Here is a 19,368-nt window from a genome sequence, read left to right on the forward strand (position 1 = left end):
CACTGATGTAACAATGACTTTTACTGTATCATATTTTGACTACTACTTATCTGTTTGTCTCATGCAATAATCTCTTGTATATATGCTTTTCTGTATATACAATCAAACTATTACTGTATTGAGTTTTATTACTATTTCTTGTTGACTCTTGTTCATATTCATTGCGGAGCTTTTCTCCCGGGCTTCCATTGAAAAAGGGCTCATCTTGGCACAATGGACCTTCCCGGTTAACAAACTGCAAATAAATAAATAATCCATCTACCTACTTAAGTGAATAAACTACTGGAAACTTCAACAAGGTGTCTTTATTCCTTCCACAGCATGGATATCAGAGAGTTCCCTAGATCTGCTAGCTAAAGTGATTTTATCTGGACTAATCCTTCATACCCTGTTTATTGTTAGTCTTGTCACCCTCTAGATGTACTACTAATGGACAGAGACAGCTCCTAAATGCTTTATCCCATGCATAGGTCCCCTCAGATTATCTATGATATGATTCCCAGTTATTCTCATTAGGGGTAATACATAATTATCTACAATGGGATGGGCAAGGCCAATCTATAACCAAATGGGACAGATTACTTCGAGGACAAAAAGGTAAACTGGCTAGACTTAAAATGACTCACAAGGGCAGCCAGACTAGTACTTACCTATGAACCTGTAAACATGATGAGAATTTTTATTCTGCCATTTATTGCTCATGGGCATTACTAATTTCCAAAATAATTGCATGTAGGTCTTCATCCAAGTGAAAGGGAAGGTCTACAAGAGGGTAGTGAGACCAGCTATGTTATATGGGTTGGAGACGGTGGCATTGACAAAAAGGCAGGAGTCAGAGCTGGAAGTGGCAGAGCTAAAGATGTTAAGATTTGCACTGGGTGTGACAAGGATGGACAGGATTAGGAGTCAGTATATTAGAGGGTCATCTCAGGTTGGACAGTTTGGAGGCAAAGTCAGAGAGGCAAGATTGTGTTGGTTTCTACATGTGCTGAGGAGGGATGCAGGGTATATTGGGAAAAAGATGCTAAGGATGAAGCTGCCAGGTAAGAGGAAAAGCAGAAGGCCTAAGATAAGGTTTATGGATGTGGTGAGAGAGGACATGCAGGTGGTTGGTTTGACAGAGTAAGAGGCAGAGGATAGGAAGAAATAGAAACAGATGATCTGCTGTGGCGACCCCTAATGGGAACAGCTGAAAAGGAGAAGAAGAAGAAGAAGCAGAATGCAATTGTTTTTGTCACACTATACAGCTTAATGGCAGATGAGGGCTTTCATATAATATTTCTTACTGTATGGCATGCTGCCAGACCATCAGAAACTATGACTGGTCCTGTTACAACACTTTCTTGTGTGTTGTTGCTGTTCAACTGCTGTTATATTATTCTTTTCTGTAATTCCATGTCAACATGTCCGGTAAAACGGCCTCTTTGATGTGTGCAAATTACAAATGGAAAACTTGAAATCATGAAATGTCATCCAATCCTTATTGTCATTAGTCACTCATGTATGTTGAGTGTTATTAAATTACCAATCAGCATTTACATGACTTTACAACACATGCTTGTCTATTGCATATTTACAGGTGATAACCCCCTTTATTATGGGTGCCAATATCAATTATTTGCAAAAAACATGTCCCTTGTGATATAGAGAATGCAGCAGTGGTGGCAGCTAGCATACATAAATTTACTGTATATACATTTCATATGCAATAAGTGCAGTCTATGCATTTAACCCATAATGTATCTTCTGCCCTTGCTCACTGCTATCCTATCTCAGCATTTTATTAAATGTATGTCACATTAACTCTCCTTTGTTTCACTGCAGCTTTATGTCCCTCTGACATCCTGTGTTAGCATGTCCATTTTTATTTAAATGTATAAGTTAGATATTGTCATTGAGATGAATTATTATTACATCAATATGGCAGGATTTTTGTTAGAAATGTTTTTTTGGCATTTCAGCACATTTCAGTGTCCCAGTACACTTTCTGCACTCCCCTCCCCTATTAATTAATACTATATCCCCCATTCCCCCATTTTACTTCCCCTCCTTCAGCATTCTTTCACTGTACTTGCCCTTAATATTTCTGAGCTACAGCGCCTGCTTGTATATTAGGTTTGCCTATAGGTAAGCTGTTTTGTTTAAGGTAAAAGGAAATGAAGATGTCCTATGCTCATGCTTGCAAGCACCTTTCCATGAATATGGACACTATTGCTGACCACAAAAGGTGCTTGCAAATGTGTAGGCATGATGAATAGCGTTCATATTTGATTAACGCTACTGTTCATTGCACTAACACATTTAAATTGTTTAAGCTTAGTGTGTAGCCTACATGCTTGTTAATGAATCCCAGGGATTATCTGCTTCTCAATTTCAAATAAATGTTAATATAATTTTTATCTCTATGAATGTGCATGTGCAAGTGTGTTTCAATCTGTTTTTATACCGCGTTTACAGCTCCCAGCTACATTCAGTCAAGTCCTAAAAAAATGCATTTTAATTACAATTAAATAAACTCCATGGATAATTATGCTACTCCATTTATGTGATACTATGTGTAGCTATATAAAAATCCAATAGTGGTCAAAATTAATCAATGAGAATCATGTATTCTGTTATCATAATAACAAATATCTGTCAATAAATGTACTTGGAGTCAAGAAACTGTCAGTATATTAAAGGTCATATTGAATATATTAAATCAAAAATAACTTTAGAAACATGTTCATGGAGTTTTCATTGCAACAAATCTAAAATCTAAGTAGATATTTTACTAAAAAGCATAACATTTCATCTGTCTGATATCAGTGTTATTCAAGAGGTGTATAAGTATGTTAAATATCATTATATTAAAACAAAAAATTAGAGGTAAAAAATGCAAATCAACAGAAGCAAAGAGCAGTTTCTGAAACATTCTTTAAATAAACAGAAATGTAAAGATGCAGTAAAAGTATCTGATTATCCAATAAAAAAAAAAAAAAATATATATATATATATATACATATATATATATATATATATATATATACTTATTTACTGTCTATAAGAAATATTTACATATCACCTAACACTTCGAAGTAAAAGATGCAATAAGCTGATACCTAGGAAACAAAGGCTATATCATTCAGTGATCTCAAGTTCAGCACTGCAGTGCATGGTAAATATGAACCTAGTACGAAGAGGCAGTATGAGCTAGACTTAAATAATGTGAGATCTTGTGAGGTAACACAACAAATCAATCATATTCACTGAGTACATTTAAGAAAAGAAGGCAGTTTAACAAAACCAAGCATATTTTGATTTCATTATCATCATCATCATCCCCCTTATTCCCATTTTTCTACATGCGGTTGGGGTATTGTGCTAACTGTCACCAGCTCTCTTGATTCAGTGCCACACTCCTGCCTTCTTCAACACTTATGCCAGACTGTTGCAGATCTTCTTTCACACAATCCATCCACCTCTTTGCTGGACATCTTCGTTTCCTCTTACCTTCTTCCTGTCTGTCCCAAATCTTCTTCACCAGATTGTCTTCTGCTTTTCTGCATGTGTCCAAATAAACATAATCTGTTCTCTTTGATCTTTTCTGCAATTGGAGCTACTCTGGCTTCTGCTCTTATGTCCTCATTTCTTTGTCTGTCTCACAGTGTGCGTCCTACCACCATCCTCAGGTACTTCACTTCCATCACCTCTAGCTTCATCATCTGCTCTGACTTTATTGCCCAGGTTTCAGTACCATACAGTAGTACTGGTTGTACCACTGTCTTGTACACCTTACTTTTCAGCTTCTTCGGCATTCTTCTGTCATAGACTACACCTGGTACACTATGCCATTTGGCTGCAGCCCCTCTGATTCTAGCTTTGACCTCTTCATTCAGACTTCCCTTCTCCTCAACCACCCCTCCCACATTTTGACTTGCCTCATTGTAATTTTACATTAGAGGTTTTCTTCTGTTTCAGACTGTATAAAAATAAGCAAAGCATTTCTGAATTTTTCTCCTAGCAGCCAACATGCTTTTGTTGTTTATTAATTCAACTGAGTGGGATTCTTTGTGACCTTAAAGGAATTCAGCACACCAGTACTGTCTGTCAATAATTACTTCTTTACAATCTTGCCAGTTCATATCCATTCCTTCAGTAATGCTGCTAATTCATCTTAGCCTCCACTGACTCCTTCTTTAATACCTTCAGTCTTTCTCAGCATTAATGACTTCTCTCATGAATCCTATCTTTTATTTATGTGGCCAAAGTACTTGAGTTTTAGTTTTAATATCTGACCTTCTAGTGACAAATAGCTGATTTCATAGTTGTACAGTCCATGCAATTGTCATACATTCTCTCTAACACATTTCAAAAGAATTTATTTTCCAGTACACGGTTTTACTTACAGTTACCCGTGGTGGTGGTGCTGCGGTAGCGTTATTGCCTCACAGTAAGATGCTGTCCGGTTCGATTCTCAGCTAGAGCATCTTCTGTGTGGAGACATGCGTGAATGGGCGTACCTTCATTGAAGGCTATGCGTCAGGGCTGGTAACTCGGCATGTAAAAATCAGCTACTAATCATTAGCGGACCGGAGTTCTGCTGTGGTGACCCCTAACCGGGAAAAGCCGAATGACACAACAGCAGTTTTACTTACAGTTAATCAGTGAGAAAATCAGAGTTGAATAAATAGATTTTTGGTACCAATGTGACATCTTTGCTGTTTAAAAATCATCAACAACCCCCTTTTTCCCATTTTTCTACATGGGGTTGAGGTGACATGTTAACTGTCACCATCTCTCTAGATTTGTTGAAACTCTCCTATCTTCTCCAATAGTCATGCCTAACTATCACAGGTCTTCTCTCACACAATCCATCCACCTGTTTGTTGGATGCCATGACTTTCTCTTACCTTTTTCCAGTATATCCCAAATCTTCTTCACCAGATTGTCTTCTGCTTTCATTTATTTATTTATTTGCATTTTTATCAAGGTAGTGCACTGAGCAGTATTCACAAATTTCAGGCCTAGCTTGAATCTGTTCTCTTTGACAATCTCTACAATCGGATCTACTTTGGCTTCTGCTCTGATGCCCTCATTTCTTCACCTGTAGCGTAATGTGGATCATACCACCCATCTCAGCATTTCAACTCCATCACCTCTAACTTCCTGAACTGATCTGCCTTTACAACCTAGGTGTCTGTACCATAGCATAACTGGTTGTATCACAGTTTTGTACAGCTTATGTTTCAGATTCTTTAACATTCTTCAGTCATACACTACCCTTGACACACTGTGCCATTTGGCTTTGGCCCCTTTCATTCTAGCTTTGACCTCTTCATTCAGACTTTTCCTCAACTGCCCAACCAGCTACTTGAAGCTCTTGACCAGTTACACAATTTTTGTTTCAATCCCATTTCTCAGCTTCTTTTGATCTCCACCACTTGCTTCCATTACCAGTGTCATACCTGTTCTTGCTCAGAGTCTGCTTATAATGCCACATTATCTGTATACAGTAAATTTGCTGATCTGCCCCCTCTGACCTGTTAGCTCATGTAGTCCATCATCAGTATGAACAGTGGTGGCCTCAGAGCTGACCCTTGATGCATACCCACTCTGAACTCCTCTGTGAGAATAAAAATTGCTTGTACTTGTGTCATTGGGTCCTTGTAAATTACCTGCACTAATTCTACCAGTGTGTCAGGATTCTGAATCACTGAAGGACTACCCAAATCAGCTTTCTAGTGACCTTGTCATGCGCTTTCTCTAGGTCTAGGAATGCCCAGTTGGACTCTTTCCTCACTTCTAGCTTCTTCTGAGCTACTAAACAGACAAAAAAAGTAAAACAACTAGTGTGTGAACAAACTACTAAATGAAAACCACACTAGTTCAGCTGTACTTCAAAGAATCTTGGCCCAAAAGAAACTTCAATCAACATCCAGGTCTTCAGCCTAGTTACTGTTGACATTAGAGTCTCCTCTGACTAATACTTGCAGCTGATTGTGACAACCAGTGGTTTATACTTTGGGATGACTGTTTCACTGGGGAAAACTTTGCAATTGCTGATTATTTTACCCCAGTATCCTTCCATTACTTGGAGGAAGTCTATCTGAGTTGCATGTTGGCCACTCATGTACTTGATCCTGTGACTGTGCTGACCATCATCAAGTTATTTGCCAGAAAGAAGTCTAGAATGGCCTCCCCTTCTTTATTACTTTTGCCCACCGATGAGGACTCAGGCATTCCTCATATCCTGTTTTGTCTGCCCCAAAATGTGTATTTAGATCACCCATTATCAACACCAATTCATGTGCTGCTTTATCTAGTAGCTCCTGTAACTGCTGTCTGAATGCTCTGTTCTCCTCACTATCACAACTCTGCTCTGGGGCATAGGCTGAGATTATGAATAATGACTTATCCTTAACGTGAAGTCTGATTGCCACATATCTCAGTAATTCTGATGACATTCTTCACTGCCTTCTGAAGCCTTTCCCTCACCACAATTCCCACGCCATTTCTAGTCTGTCCTCCTCTTGAGTTGTAGAATGTTGATCCCAAGCCAAGTGGCTTTGCTGCACTGACCATCTTTTCTCCTGGATACACAAGGTGTCCAGCTTCTTCCTTACCATCATGTCATCCACTTCCAAGCTGTGTACAGTCAGTGAACGTGCACTGAATGAGGTAATTCTTAGTTCATGTTGGGCAGGTTGATTGGCTTTACATCCAACGTTTACTCAACAGAGCTATCCTGTATAACTCAACTTGACACCTTTGCCATTTTAAAGAATTATTTTGATTTGCCATAGTTTTCTTTCCAAGACACATACATATTTTAATGACTGACTGACATCACCATCTGCAGAGATATTTGAATCCAAGAAACGAACATTTTTCACTTTCTTCTCTTCTTACCATCTACGTGCAAAGTATTGATATGTTCACTATTCTGATAATCTTTTGCACTGCTTTCACCTTTAGCAGTAGGTTTACTACCTACTCTGCACTTCTAGCCATCAGTTTGGTATCATCTATATATCTAAGGTTTTTCATATTTCTCCTGGCAGTTTTGATTCCAACATCTGATTTGTCTGACCAGTATTTTATATTAAATGTTTAGCATATAAATTAAATAAATCGGGTAACAATATACAGTCTTGTCACACACCTTTCCCAATCTTAAATCAGTTAGTTATTCCATTTTTGGTTCAACTATTGCTTCTTGTTTTGCATATAGATTCCTCATGAGCCAAACACATTTAGCCAACATCCCTATCTCTCTAAGAACTTGTCATACATTGTCATGAGTGACACAGTCAAAGGCTTTATTGCAGTCAGTAAAGTAGAAGCAACCATTTGTCTGTAACTCCTTTGTTTTCTCTGGGTCTAGGACAATTCACTGAAAGCTCAATTCACTGAAAACACAATTCACTGAAATTCATTTCACTGAAAGTTATATATGGCCTTTTACCTACTGTAGTGCAACCCTGGAGTTAGAATATATAGTAAGGGGGTGTGAGGGGCGTAGCTCCCCATCTATTTTAAATATTTTGAACTATACACATGGCTACTTGCAATTTCAATAAATTACTCTTTTCTAAACTTAATATATATCCAAACTATGTGGGGGGCTACACCCCCCACACCCCCCTTACTATATATTCTAACTCCAGGGTCACATTACAGTGGGGAAAAGGCCATATATAACGTTCAATGAAATGTGTTTCAGTGACTTGAATTTTCAGTGAATTGTGCTTTCAGTGATTTGTGCACAGTCATTTGACTTTCAGTAAAATGTGCTTTCAGGGAATAGTCCTAGACCCATATATATATATATATATATATATATATATATATATATATATATATATATATATATATATATATATATATATATTTATATATATATATATATATATATATATATATAGAGAGAGAGAGAGAGAGAGAGAGATTACTGGAGTCTAGCTGGGTTGCTAGCATGTCAGACAAGCACAGTTGTTTGAAAATTTGAGCATGTTGCCCTCTTTTGGGACTGGAATATGAACTGGAATTTGTGAATGATTTTAAAGAATTCAACAGGAATTCCATTATTTCCTTCAGCCTTGTTAGACCCATTTAACTTCACTCTCTGGGATGGCTGACTTTAGATCAGAGAACATACCATCACATGTATCAATCAATGATGCTTAAGGTTCTTCTTATATTGTCCTTCTAAGATCATGTCTAAAGGTGTGAAATAATCTTTGGTTTTTGTGTAAAAAAAGTGTTCACACACGCCATTATGCATACAAACACTTTTATACAAAAAACAAAGCTTTTTTGCACCCAAACATGAAAGACTAAATATAGTAAGTCATGTTTATGGCATTAATATTAATTGGAGGGCAGGGACTATTCATTTCATTCTGGGTTCCTTGCTGACCTTGTAAAAATCATTTAAGTTGTCCTTTCACTGCCTTGATCCTTTGTTCTGTATCATCACTGCACATAAAATGCCACAGTCATACAAAAATAACTTAATCATCAGTCAAATAACACCTGCCATCCTCAAAAAAATGGCTATGTGACAAAACCCCAAAATATGTGGACACCCTGTTGTTTTCATTAAAGTGTGGAAAGGGGGAGATAGGAAAGACTGAAAAAGGGGGAGATTCAGCAAAGAGGGGGAATAGAGCAAGAACAAATGCAGAGTCCAGCCAACTAAAGTTGTGCTAAAGTAAAGTTCTCACTGTCATGAATACAGTCACAAAAGCAAGGAAAGCAGTGTATTAACAGATCCATCCTTCCTCTAGCTCCTACCACTGTCTTGTAGTCATAAAACTATCATTTTTCATTCAGCAGTAACACTCAAATCTCCCAGTAAAGATACGTATGTTGAAACAATTGTCACTTCAAAACCTTACAATTAAATCACTACATTACTACCATATATGCACAATCACTAAAAGACACCAAACTACATTTTGTTATTGTTAGTAATAATTTCCACCACTGTTCCAATGATTTCCACTTTACAGATGACATCTTCGTCACCAAAGCCATTGTGATATGTCCATCATATGAATAAAACAAACATTTCTTGAAGTGAGCTCAGTAATCTAACCTTATTTTGCACTGTTTCACAATAATGTTCACTATTTTTATTATTTTTTCTTACTTGACAAATCTGCAGTTTCCTAAGTAATTTGCTGTGTAACTCTAGTATTCTCAACTTAATATAGTGCTGTTAAACTTACTCACATAAATTCAGGGTCCTTCGTGCATTTTTTATGCAAATGAGGCAATTTTACATTTATGTCTATGAAATGTAGAAATACACCAGGGTCTACAGCACCAAATAACAGGTCTACATGTAATGCTTTCTGCACGTTATGCTTTTGCCTTAAGTAGGCATGTTTATCAAATGCATGCACATTTCTGTAGTCATCACTAATAACCTCCACTGACCCTGTTTACATACAGTTGTGGTGCCGCTCTTTGTGGATTACAGCTACACACATATGAAACCCAGGACTGTGAATAATGCTCTAGGTGTTAAACCTCCATAGGTAAGCTATATCTTATGTGTACTTTTTTTTCTTAAAAATATATTAACAAAAAATGATTTTATAAGTTTATCACCTTTTTGATATATCATTAAAAAGTTTAGGAGAACATAAATGCAGGCTTTTGCTAGTTTGCTTAAGAGAATAGGTGGCATACATAGTCCAGTATATTGTAGTTGTGTAGTGGTTACTCATGAAGAGCACCACTACACATATATGGAAATAAACTTAGTGCAGGTTATTTGTACTGACTAAGGAAATGTGAAGACATTTTGAAAAACACATCTACTACAGAAGCGTAAAGTACCTAAAGATAAGAGTTAAGTATAAACAAAGGACAATGTGAAAGCTGTAGGAATTGTATGACTTTAAATGTATTCAAATATTGTGGACGGACCTGAGGCCTGTAATGATGCAGTCTGTGGTGCCTGCTAGTGTAGCCAGCCTTCCGCCCAGTGAAGAGAAGACTTGATTGGTTGAAGTTGTCAGTCCAGTACCTGCTCCACCATGTTCTTAACCAAGTCTCAAAGCCCTCATTTAGTGAGGCTTGTAAGGCTGCCACATTCCAGGGTGCCTGCAAGACCACTGGCTCCACTATGACCCTGTGAAGATATGCCTTAATGAGCAGAGGGTAAATGCTCCCTAACCTGGGAGGTACATGAATGGGCTGCTCCTGAGGAAGTTGAATTTTTAAAAAGAATAAAACAGAAATAGGAGAGAAAGAAAGTAAAGAAGAACAAAAGAATGCATAATTAAAATAAAAAAAGAGAGAAGAAAGGGTGATACAAAAAGAAAATACACAAAATAAGTTCACTTAATATTATACATTTTTCAATTTCTTACTTTAAAACTATTCTATTTTTATAAATCATTAAAACAAAATGTACAGGAAGTGCTTATGCATACATGGGAACAATGATATGGGAAGTGCTTATGCATGCTTGGGTCTTGGTGGGTTTACATTTGCAGTGTACTATACTAACATAAATGATAATTACATGTCATATTTGTAGCTGATATGCATTGCTTTACGATATAAACTATCCTTTATAAATGTTTGAAGTTATATATCTAATAAAATCCGTTCAAGGATTACTAAACGCAAAGGATGAAAAAAAGAAAAACACGTATGTTTTTTTTTTTTATATTTTCATGAAGTTCTATACTTCCCTAACGTGCTTGCAGCAAAATAAATATTCATTCCTAATTTTATTTTATTTTTTTATTCCTGAATGCTGTCATGGGGGCAGAGATCCTGGTGAATGTTTTTTTTTCCCTATTTAGAATACTAAGTCTGTCCCATAATACACTATGAGAGCACAGAGTGTGAGATTAAGTCATCCTACTATTTGTTGTCAGACTACACTTCCATTCACTTAAATTAGAAGAACTGAAAAAAAAAACCAGTTAGGTTTGAGAGTCTGGGGGAAGAGTATCATTGAATGGCCTGTAATGGGTCTCACAAATGCTTTTCCTAGTGATGTATTCCACATTCTGTGAAACAGGCTTGCAAAAGTGTCTTGCAAAAAAGTCCATAGGTTCATAGGTGTGTACTAGGCTAATGGCCCTGGAGCTTATATAAGCCTAGCCCAAGAATATTCCCAGGGATCTTGCTGCCGGACATTAGTTCCCTGTGCCCCTATCGAGCAGGGTCATTGAAGTGATCACTGGGGTGAATTTCCTATTACCCATCCACTCGTCAAGATTAACAATGGTGGCAACATGGTTGTTAAAGGAGAAGTTGCTATCTACCTGTGTCCCCAGATCTCTTAATACACCTTTGGAGTTCAGTGGGCTACCATTGATGTGGTAGTTCATGGGCACCATGTTCTTCCCCAAGGGAATGACAATGTACTTTTTAGCACTGAGCTTAAAGCCATGGCTCTGGCACCAGTCTTTGGTCTCTGTGAGGCCCTCTTGTAGAATGTCTGTATCAGCTTGAGAATCAATAATAGCGCCCAGTTTGCAGTCATCCATGAATTTAGTTAACCAGAGTCCCTTTGTGTTGGCTTGAACTTCAGAGAAGTAGAAGCCAAACAGGAGGGGACCCAGGATCAATCCCTGTGGGACTCCGCTTGTTACTGCCTAGTAGTCGGATTTGGAGTCCACTACTTTCACCGTGTGGGTTCTGTCAGTGAGCCAGTTGGCAACTCATCTTATGATGAAGGGTTTATGCCTAAGTTAGTGAGTCTATCAATGATTCCTGAGTGGGGGGTGGTGTTGAAGGCCTTGGCAAGATCGAGGTAGGCTGTATGGACTACCTTGCTCTCATCCATTGCTCTGGTGACAGATTTGAAAAAGTCTATCAGGTTGAGCAGACATGATCTACCCTTCACAAACTCAAACTGTGTGGGGTCCAGAGTTTGAAGGTTCCCTATGTCCCTATTTATAAGGTCCATATTGATGTGCCTTACATATCAGGCTCATCAGACTAATGGGGCAGTAGTTCCCAGGGTCAGTAGTCAATCCCCCTTTGGAAAGTGGAATGACTGTAGTGATGTGCCATTTGTTGGGAACAAAGCCTGAAGTGAGGCTGTGATTGAACAGGGCACTCAGGTGTGGTGCCAGTTCACTTTGTAATTCATGTAGAACACAGCCAAGTATATTATCAGATCCCATGGAAGCTGTATTCTTGGCTTTGGATAGTGTGTTTTTTACCTGTGGAGCCATGATAATAGGGATTTGGCATTCTTCGGGTATTGGGATGGGCCCTTTAGAGGGTGAAGGGGGAGTAAAATTTGCACTGAATCTGTTGGCCAAGATATTGGCAATATCAGCTGGCTCAGTATAAGTGGTGCCGTTGTGCAGTAGCTGAGAGCAAATCTGCGAATTGTTATGCAGATTCTTTATATAACAAAAGAATGCCTTGTTGTTATCTTTAGTATCTGTAGCAATTTTGTTTTCATAACTAGCTTTAGAGGATTTGATGAGGGATCTCAATTTTATGCTGAGGTTAACAAGGGAGCTTTTCCAGTCTTGGGACTTTACCCCTTTCTGCAACCGTTTTTCCTTCTGTTGTGGAGTTTGTTAATGGCAGGGGACAACCAGATTGGCTTCCTTCTTTTGGAGGAGAGCATCTTGGTTCTGTTTGGTATGACCTGTTCCATGCATTTGTGTATATGCTCAAACAGTGCATTGGTGTATGATTCAGTGGCCATGCACCCATTCTCCATTTGGATGGATGACGTGAAGTTTGCCCCTTCTGTTTTTAGAAGCTCAGAATTGGCTTTTGAGAAGTTCTTCATGGTGGTTTCCTTCATGGGGAGGGTGAGGTTGGGATGGGGATATCCATGGTGATTAACTTGTGGTCAGATCTAACCAGGGAAGAGTTGATTGCTGGTGTAGAGCAATGGGCCCCCATGTTTGTATTGACCAGGTAAAGGATGTTTCTACCTCTGGTGGGACTGAGAATGAGTTGGTCTAGGGCATTGTAATTAATATATTCCAGAAAATGTTGGGCAAATCCCAGTATAAGGATATTGGGTTGAACTTTAATATTTTCCAGAGTGTTCAGCAATGTGGAGTGGGGGTCTTGGGACATTGTGGGGGATCTATAGCAGGCTAAAACCTGGATTACAGTTTTATCCAGTGTTGGTTGTACTTGAAGTATCTCTGATGCGCTATGTTGGGCAATTAGTCTGGAAGTGTGCTTATCTTTTATGAGAGATAAATCAAACATTTTACAAAAAGCAGTTCTGCAAGTTTCATTTCCTAGCTAGGTTACTCCTCCCAACTCCCCTCTTTTAATGAGCCAGTGTCTCACATTTGCAGCTATGATAGGTTTAGTTAATTAATCACATTTGCAGCTTTGATAGGTTTAGTTAATTAATCAATTATCTATAAAAAAGATGTTAAACAAATCACTTAGCCTGGTGTGCCACTAAAAGTTTTTCCTTTTATGTCGCGTTAATCCTGGATTCTGAGTTACATTCCAAAACTACATGAATCAATTAAGTTTAAGCCAACCTATGAACCATTTTTAACAATGTACACAGTAGAATATGCAATTTTAAATACATTCTGGCTTCTCACATGGTTATAATTATTAAGTTATAGCATAACCTGAGCCATATAATTTCATATATAATAAAACACAAATACATGAATTAGCATGCATTTTCTGAAGAAAAAGAAGTCTATGTAACCTTAACGAATGTCATTATTTCTTGATAATAATCTAGCACCATTTTCAATGCTTTTGCCAAACTTAAGTAAAAAAAAAACTGTTCTGCTGTGCTGCTTTTTAAACTGTTGCTTATTTAATTTAAGGAAAAAAAGTATTTCTGCTTTTTTATGCTGCGCTCCATTGGACTTCTGTTGGGTGTAGCAAAGATTGGATTCAGACCAGCTGAATCCAGTTCTGTTTGGGACTGAGCACTAAAAGTCAGGACATCTTTTGTACCCTCGTGGCAAAAGAAGTACAGTAGGACTATCTAATTAAAGGTTTACTGGTTCAGGGCTTAGTTTGAGCTTTTTCATTCATTCAGGGCTCTGTTTGAGCTTTTTCATTCATTCAGGGCTCTGTTTGAGCTTTTTCATTCGTTTCCTTGCATTAGTCAAGTTGATTTTTTTGCTACTGCATTTGTGCACTTTGACTGTATTTTGTACCAATTGCTGCTTTTATCTAATTTAAGTAAAAGATCTGTTCTGCTGTGTTGCTTTTTACACATTTCTTTATTTCATTTAAGGAAAAACGTATTTCTGTTTTTTTATTCCGTGTTCCATTGCACTTCTGTTGGCTTTAGTATAGACTGGATTCAGACTGGCTGAATCCAGTTCTGTCTGGGATTGACCAGACTTCTTTTCTTAGAGACCCCCCACTATTGTACCCTTGTTGCAGGAGAGGTACACTATGACTTTCTAATTAAAGGCTTACTGGTTCAGGGCTAGGTTTGAGCTTTTTCATTGGTTCAGGGCTCAGTTTGAGCTTTTACATTGGTTTCCTTGCATTAGCTGTTTTGCTCTTGTATGCGCATGGTACCGCCACGTAGAGGTAAGTACCATTGGTGGTTATAAATGTAAACTTATTGCTTGTTAAATTTCCCTTAGCTCAGTGTTAATGCTCCTTAGGAGGTTTCTTGCGGTCCTGCTCCACTGTCAGTTGAAACACTAGGCACAGCCTCTGAGGAACCTTCACAAGTCCCACTCATTAGCCCCTCCTTATTTAGACCTCCTCTCCTGTCCATCTACTTTACCTGGTTCTTACTGTCCTCTTCCTGTTCTGTCCACATTGATTTGCCTTGAACTATGGACAGACAATTTCCCACAGCTTCTCCAGCCAGCTTGGTCGACATGGGCATCCTGAGACAGTGTAGCACACTGACAACCCTCTTATTCTAGTTCACACAAGCTAAATATATGATAGATGCATCTATATTAAGAACCTAGAATCCATGCTCTCCCACACACCAGTCAGTACATTTGACACTGAGCAGATTGTCAGCATGCACACCTTAACTCCTTCACACCCAAACCAACAACATACATACCTACATTTGTGGAGGTCCTCATCAGAAACCTACCTAAACATCAGAGACCTCCTGAATACAAGCACGGTTCACATAACACATCCTCTGCAAAACACAGTACACATAATACCTCATGCTGCAGTGTCTCGCCAGACAAGACTCTAAGGCAAAGCACAAAACCAAACATCTTAGTCATAGGCGACTCCATTCTGACACACACAGATGCCCCAATCACCAAGCTGGATAATGAAAAGATCATGGTCAGTTGTCTGTCAGGTGCCAGGATCTGCCACATCATACACACACACATTCAAGTCCCTCAACAGCAGGTGCTGTTACAGCTCAGTCATAGTCCATGTTGGTGTGATTGACTTGAGACATATCTCACTGGACTATATGAAAAGAGACATGATTGAGCTCTCTGAATGGGTGTCCCAGGCAGGTATGTCCCTAGCCTTAAGCTGCATTTCACCTTCACCTAGGATGATGCCTCATTACAAACAAAAAAGTATTTAACTTCAATAACTGGCTTATTTTCTGATGTCATTCTAAGGGGGATTCAGTACCTATCAGGCTGGAATGACATGATCAACAGACCGCAATTCTTTCCCAGAGATGGTCTTCATCTGTCACCTCTCGGGTTTCAGTTACTGGATAAGGCTCTTGCCACCCCCATTATGTCTTGTTTTAGGCAACATCAGAAGGACAAACTCTCAACATAATAAGACCATCTAAAAACAAACTCAAGGTTATGCTGCTCAGTGCTAGGATTCTAAATCTGAAACTGCCCTCACTGGAAGCAGTCCTTACTCTGAAAGATGCTGACATCTGTGCAGTCACAGAGACCTGCTTTAAGGGTGCAGAAAGCACCCCAACCTTACTGAGTTACAATTCTTTCCACATGCTGATACCTCAAACTGAAGGTGTGAGAACTAAGGAAGGTGGTGTATCAATATTCATAAAAGAAAAATACACTTCAAAACTGGTTAAACAGAGCAACTCCCATCAATTACTCCAGGTTAAATTAACTGTTGGTAAGACCCCCTCTTCATATCATTGCCAGCTATAGGACTCCCTCAATGAACCAGGATGCCCACTCAGCCTACCTGGATCTACTTAAGTCGACTATGATACAACCAAACACCCTGCTTTTGGGTGACATTAATTACCCGTCCATTGACTTTCTTAATTATATGTGTACTAACACGCTCACCCAAAGGGTCCTGGACTTCATTAACTCCAGTGGCCTGGACCAGCTGGTTGACATCCCCACAAGGGGCTCAAGCATTCTGGATCTGGTGCTCACCAACATGGAGGATCACTGTACCATCCCAAATGTGCTGCCCTCCTTGGTGAGGTCTGACCACAAATCAGTCTCTTTGGAGGTAACAATAACACTAGACCCCTCCCCCAGCAGTACATAGACTAAAAAACTTCAGCAAGGCCAATTATGACCACTTACATGATGGCATAAACACCTTCATACCCCTCCCCCCACTGATGGAGAGGTTACCTATGTTGGGATATACACTAATGCTTTCTACGAGCATCTATACAATTGTATTAACTCTGCTGTACCTGATAGAACCAAAGCAAGATCCTCAAGGAAAAACAAACCTGCTGGTGGATATCAACCATTAACAGACTATACAATAAAATAAAGAAATTGCTATCTAAGAGTAGGAAGTTATGGTCTCAAATCTGGAGGCACTCCCTACTAAACTTAAATAGAAAAATAAGACATATTGTAAAGTCCTCTAAAGCTACTTGGGAATCCAAATTAGCATCCCTAGCTAAGGAAAACCATAAAGGGTTCTTTTGCTTCATCTAAAACCTCAAAAGAAAAACCCAGATTTGTGCAAAACTTGTAGTTAATGGTACTACATATACAGAACCAGTAGATATAGACAGCCTGCTGGCTGAGAGGATCAGTTCAAACTTCACTTCCCTGTCCCCACCACATATAACACAATTCATCCCTACCACCTATCCCCCACCTATTATCCCCAAGGAGCAAGTCTAAAAACCCTTTCCAAGGTGAAAAACACAGCCCCAGTGGGACCAGACAACATCCCAGACTGCGTTCATAATGGATTAAAGAATGAATTAGCAACACCGCTGGATACCTTGTTCAATGACACCCATTTCAGAGGGTAGCTATGGATCTTGTAGGGCCTCTGAGTACACCAAGTTCCACAGGGAAGAAGTATATCCTGGTGGTAGCAGATTATGCTACTAAATATCCCAAGGTGGTGGCTCTGTCCTCAGTCGAGGCAGAAAAGGTGTCAAATGCTATGTAAAAGATGTTTAGCAAGTTAGGTTTCTTGAGAGAAATACTGATTGACTGACAGAGGGGCTAATTTCATGTCAGACCTGCTAGCTTGTCTGTGGAAATGTTGTGAGGTGAAGCACCTAAAGACCACCCCTAACCACCCCCAGACTAATAGTCTTGTGGAGAAGTTAAACTCTACAGTAAAGGCCATGCTACAGGCATTTGCAGACCAGTTTAAGAGACAGTGGGACAAATATTTGCTCCATCTACTGTTTGCATACAGAGAGGTACCCCAGAAATCCACAAGTTTTTCACCCTTTGAGTTGCTGTATGGGCATAGGCAAGGGGGCCTTTAGATTTGATTTGTGATTAGTGGGAGGATGAGTGTGAATCCCACAAGAAGTCTGTTGTGGCATATGTCCTAAACCTCAGGACAAGGCTTAGGGAGCTCATGGGCTTGGCCCAAGAGAAACTGACAGGATCCTAACAAGAGAAAAAGGTTTGGTATGACACAAATGCTCGAGCCTAAGAGTATGATGTGGAACAGCAGGTTATCGTGCTCATTCCTGTCAGACACAATAAGCTGCAGGCAACTTGGGAGGGACCCTTGGAAGTGATAAGGAAGGTCAGTGACTTTAATTACATGGTAAACCTGCTAGGCTGGAGGCAGAGGCACAAATTCTACTTTGTTAACAGGATGAAGCCTCAGTATGTCAGGGCAGTCCTGGGCAGACTGCAAAGGGCAGGTTTGACCATTAAGCCTAAGAAAGTGTCAGGTGGGTATGGCAGACATCTCTTACCTGGGACATAGAGTGCTAAGTTTAGGCCAGAACCTTGCAAAGTGGAAGCTATTCAGGTGTGGTCTGACCCTGTTTCCAAAAAAACAGGTGAAGGCATTCTTGGGGACAATGGGGTACTATAGAAAGTTCATTCCCAATTATAGTACAATAGCTGCTCCCCTCACAGACCTGGCAATGAAAAACAGTCTAGATAAGGTAGTGTGAACCGCAGCCTGTGAGCAGACATTCCAAAATGCTTAAAAGGGCTTTGGGAGGACCCCCTGTATTAGTCAGTCCAGATTACAGCAATGCCAATGCAGATGGTTAATGGGTTCCCAGACAGGCCCATTTCTTTCAAGCAACCTTTTCCAGAGTCACTTGAAAAATTAGTTTGAGTCTTCAAAGGGGGGAGAGATGTGATGATGTGAGGTATTGTCATGTGTGCCAGGGAGAATAGGGTAGTGCATAAATAACATATGCCAGCATAGTTAGCTGGCGTTTTGTAAATAATTTTGTGTCATTTGACTATCACACTGACTTGTTCAGATATTTGTATTAAAAATGTATCAACAGTGTTATAATTGACTAAATGTATATGTTTAAACAAAGAATTCTGGAAAGGAATAGTAGAAGTTTTTAAAATCATTCTATAATTTTCAAATACTGCAATAGATCTTAGCAAAGCTCTGAATGTATATTGTACAAGAGTCAGGTGATCAAATGTGATGTTATTCCATAACCAGCACTGAGAGGATGGAACTCTCACAGCAGTTTTGTCTGTGCTGAATGGAGAACAGCTGCCATCATCCCTTTGCATAAAGCGGGTGCATCCACAGATCCTAGGAACTATAGACCAATAAGCCTAACCAGCTTTATCTGCAAGGCCATGAAGCATATTGTCATGGACCTTATCAACAAACACATAGGTAACCTACAAACACTTGACCCTGCCCAGTTTGGCTTCATTAAAGGGAGATCATGGCTATTAAACTTAGTGGACTTCTTCGAGACAGTCACCAAAGCCTTTGACAAAGGTAAAACTGTGCATATGGCCTACCTGAATTTGACAAAGGCCTTTGATACTATCCCCTCTCAGAAGTATTGATAAAGTCATCCAAATGGGTATCAACCCATATATTGTCAGGTGGGTTACAAACTAGATCACCAATAGAACCCTTACAGTCAAAATACTAGACTACCTCCTCCTGCAGACCAGTTACCAGTGGTGTATCACAGAAGTCTGTTCTAATATACTTCTCCAAAGTACAGGCAGAAACTAAAGGTCTGTGGCTCACAAAGTTTGCCAATGACTGCAAACTTGTAGT

This window comes from Protopterus annectens, chromosome 12.part0 (assembly GCF_019279795.1).
Source record: "Protopterus annectens isolate FY-2018-M chromosome 12.part0, PAN1.0, whole genome shotgun sequence".
Classification (NCBI taxonomy): Eukaryota; Metazoa; Chordata; order Ceratodontiformes; family Protopteridae; genus Protopterus; species Protopterus annectens.